Consider the following 4,738-nt stretch of genomic DNA (forward strand, 5'->3'; position numbering starts at 1 on the left):
GGTACAGTACAGTACAGTACAGTACAGTCCTGAAATTAATACTGTAACTTTTACATACTGTACACTGTACAGTATGGTACTGTAAAAGCGCCATGTGAATTTTTTCAAATAAAGGGCGGGAATGTAATTGAACATACCTACACTTTCAACTCACTCTGTCCTACAGTACACGTGTAGATTTCTTACAACCTTACAGCCAAAAAGAATAAAGAAGGACAAAATTTTTAGAAAATGGCGATAATCGTAAGTCCTTCTCAGTACAGTACAGTACAGTACTGCATTCATATCACATCATGATTACAGTAGCGCATGATCCACCATTAAGTTTAGTCAGCAACTGTCATGGTAATTTAATTAGGTCAATACAAAAATGTGCAGTACTATAAGTTAGCGACAGTTACTATTCTTCCGTTCAAAAACAATGATATGTGCAAGGTGTTACTAATTTGCAGGAAATTTTTGGTCAATGAATTTGTAATTTCGAACCTTTGGACAATTTGTAAATTATTATAACACCATTGATTATAATAATTAATTATATATATATATAAACTCGGCTTTGATTATCGCATTAAGTGGGCATTCATTGTTCGCTATGAAAAAGATTATAATTATCTGTAAAATAGAACTACTTCATTGAAGCATATCCATTTTACGGCAGTTGTCTAGTCAAATCGATCCCTTGGTTTTTTTTTTTTTATTCGTCTGACTCTTCAACTTGCTCTAAATCATACTGGCGACAAGCTACTAAACTACAGCATGACAGCACTACTGGATACTACTGTAGTGAGTGTATAGCTTCATTGGATAGTGTTCATTTGTCAATCTCACTATCGGCAAAATCTTTCCTTTACTTTTCAAGGTGTCATACTGTTTGTAGCAGTTTTCATGTCGCTTAAACTATCAGAAATACTCTATCACAAATACAGCACGCATTCATACCATCAGTTACCGACCTTATTTATTTTCTTGTATCTTATCCAACTGCGATAAAAAAAAATTTTACCCACGTATCGTATACGGTTCAGTCGAAGAAATGCCAATGACGGATATGAGCTGTATCAGACTTTTGCTACTGTACTTATACAAAACAGCACGAGCGTAAAACAATTACTAAATATACAGTAATAACAACCATAACATGTAAAACATCACGATTGACACTTGACACCCAAGATGTATTTCGTTTTCATACTGTACTGTCATGGACTACTCAATCTTTACTCTGTGGTACTTTGGTGGTCTCGTTGACTCGCTGACTACTTCATTACGTAATTTACTGTAGTGGTCCATGAGAACAGTGCTGTTGCTGTATCAAATAGTAGTATGTGACGTCAAAAGCACGAACAGACTGTACTGTAGACTACAGTATAACGGCCGAAAACGTCGAAAAATTATTTTACCCGAGTTAGTCATTTTCTTAATCACTCCTTTCTAGTTCAAATTCATTTGTGACTTGATACCATAACTGAGTTATCGAGTCATCCGGCCCAGCGGTCAATATTGACAAACGCTATCAATCGCTTTTATAACCTTGATATTCGTATTTGTTTGCTAAATGTAACGAATATCTCCTAATGATATTATAATTGACTGTGAATAGCCCAATTGTTATCTTCTATGCGAAATCGCTCGTGTTTTAGCCTGTTTTTTTTATGAAAGAGGAATTTTCAGGGAGGGGGGGCCTTGCCCGGTGCCTCTGAATTTTAGTATATGTACAGTAAGCGCCCCCTGTTGTACGAAAAACAATGGCAACACATGCTAGAACATTCTACTGAACACTAACAAGAAAACAATGAAAACACGTCCTACAGTACGGAAAACAATAGCAACGCATTCTATCGAAAGTACAGTATACAGTACAGTACAGTACAGTACTGTACGTACAGTACAGTACAATAAGTACTCAAGTTACAGTACTGTACAGAGTCTGTACTGTACAGTCCGTACTACAGACTTACAGAAAAAGGTCATGCGCACAAAACTTGATAGCTACTTTTGAACTTTAAATACAGTGTCAAAAGACGATTATAGATCATTTGGACATACTGTACAGTACAATCGACAACGATAACTGGTCCTGACAATACGCTGGTCAAAGTACTGTGTCATATTCTTCTAGTTGATCAGATAGCGGTTCGAAAAAGATATCATTAGCTTAAATAAACAAGGTCAGTCAATGAATGTTTTGAATTTGCGCTTGATTTGTAATGCGAGTATTTCTGATAGCGTGACATGCCCACTACTACAAATGGCATGACACCTTGAAAACCAATAAAAAGATTTTGTCGATAGTACGGTAATTATGTACGGTAAGATTCACAAATTAACACTATCAAATGAAACTATAGCACTTGCTGTTGATTAAGAGTTTGTCGCCAGTATGATCTATTCTTCATTTTCGCAAAGACGTCAAAGCTCATTTGTATTGCTAACTATTCAGTGATATATATGTCATACTTGTAAGGCATTACTGACTGATCGTTAAGCGAAAAAATAATCCAGATTTTATATCGATGACTTAGTTTAAAGAATCAGACGAGTAAAAAGGCTACTGATCAAATACAGACAAGTACCGCAAAATCTGTTCTGATCGCTATTTATGAGTACAGTCATTTTTCTAGAGAACAATGCTGTTAGCTCAGTCAATTAATTAGTTGAAGCGTAACATAAATTTTGTTTCATTAATGAATTGAATAATGCTAAATTAAAGTAATTATGATTATCAATGACTTTGTAGTGTGTTTACAAAGTGTCTAAATTAACAGTCAATTTAACAAATTTTCATGCAAATGAATGTTATTGATACCTTTTTATGCGAGTTGTCACTGTTTTTCAACTGAAGAACATCAATGCTGATCACTTGTACTTTTAAATATTTATCATCTGATACAGTACAGTAGGCGGTTGACAAAATAAACTAGGTCGATCATACGATAACTATAATCTAATGTGATGTCGATCGTGAATGCAGTATTGAGGCTGCGGCTGAAGTACTTACGATTATGGCTATATTCCATAAATTTCGGCTATGTGCTTCCTTAAGTGTATCAGGCCATAATTTTACCGATTTTTATTGGCCGTTCGGTAAGAAAAATTTTCTACTTACAACATAGTCAGACCGCGCTAAAACATGTAGAGAATTTATTTGGCGCCGTTTTATTGAACCGCCAATTTCTTCTATTGTAGTATGTACTGTACACTATCCAATCAAATTACCAGAATTATTTTTAAGCGCGAAGATTTTTAATCCAATGAAATGTCTCCGTTTTTTTTCGGGGTTGATGCTAGGTTTTCTCATCGTATAATACAGCTACAGTATGGTTGTACTGTACGGTACCGTACACTGTACACTGTACGTCTTTACAGAAAATAGTGATAATGTCATCCCTTTTGGGCTGATACTGTACAGGTACAGGTGTAGTGGAAGAGTTTATACTGTACAGTACAGCACTGTACCAGGGTCCAGGGACAACTAGAAAGAAGGAGGGACCCCTGATATAATTTTGTACAGTGTACAGTATGTAAAAGTTACAGTATTAATTTCAGTACTGTACTGTACCAGGGTCCAGGGACAACTAGAAAGAAGGACCCCTGATATAAATTCTCAAGGAATTCTACTGGACTGTATAGAATAATAGTCAACTATCGCCGTTTCAAATACTGATACAACGCCAAGATCAACAGTTATATCCGACTCCTACGATATTGATAGACTTTTATAGTATTTTCCTACTATTGATACTAGAAGAGTATCAACGCCGTTTTTACAAATGACAAATAATGGTGTTCGATCAGTAATTTTAAACGGCGATAGGCCACTTTTAGCAAATAATATTCCTTATAAATAAATTGTTATCATAAGACTGACACACTGCCATTGATGTGCACTAAGCCCGTAAGCCGCGAACCGGTTGCGAAATTACTAATATTAAAATTAATTAATTTTTTGATACGGTTTACAGTGTACAGTACCAGATCTGAAATCAGTTGACGTTTAATTCACAAAACTTACTCCACCCGGCCGTGACGCAGTATTTGCAAATGCGGAAGTTGCCTGATCTGGCCTGTCATGGACTCATGGACTACCACATACAGTATTGTGCATCTAGTAGTGTGCACGAAACAAGTAATAGAGTCACTTATCCAATATTTCAAATTAAATTAATTATAATATTGTAGATGATGGTTACTGTACCCGGTGACTTGCAAGAGTAGGCAAAGTTTTCAGCTCAATACTATTTAGTGTTTAGTACTCCGTAGCTTGTGAGGAGAAGTTCATATTGTAGACATCTTCATGGTCTATAAATACTGGCATAGACTACTAGAAGTAGTAGAAGTCTTATTCTAGCGCTATTATTCATCACCTGACTGAAGTTACCTTTACCTTTAGTGTACTGGTCTTATCATCTGACTTGCAATTTAGTGCAGTTGCAGAGTAGAATTTGTCCTGAGCGCGCTATATTGTACTGTAATTGCATCCCTTACACATCAAGTTATTTATTTATGACGCTGACCCGAACGCCGTAGTTATCAAAGTACTATCACGTGTAGTACTATATGCGTAAACGAAGGCACATCATATGCCGCTATTGTTCGCAACTAAGCGTAAACGGCTTCGGCGTAATTGTAGTATTCACGACATGATGAATGTGTGTGTGTATATTACATTCTTCTATTAATTAATTTCTATATCATTCCCTAAAAATAACTACTTTCATAGTACATGATGATGTCT

Source organism: Trichoplax adhaerens, genomic scaffold (genome assembly GCF_000150275.1).
Source record: "Trichoplax adhaerens TRIADscaffold_2 genomic scaffold, whole genome shotgun sequence".
NCBI classification, from domain to species: Eukaryota; Metazoa; Placozoa; class Uniplacotomia; order Trichoplacea; family Trichoplacidae; genus Trichoplax; species Trichoplax adhaerens.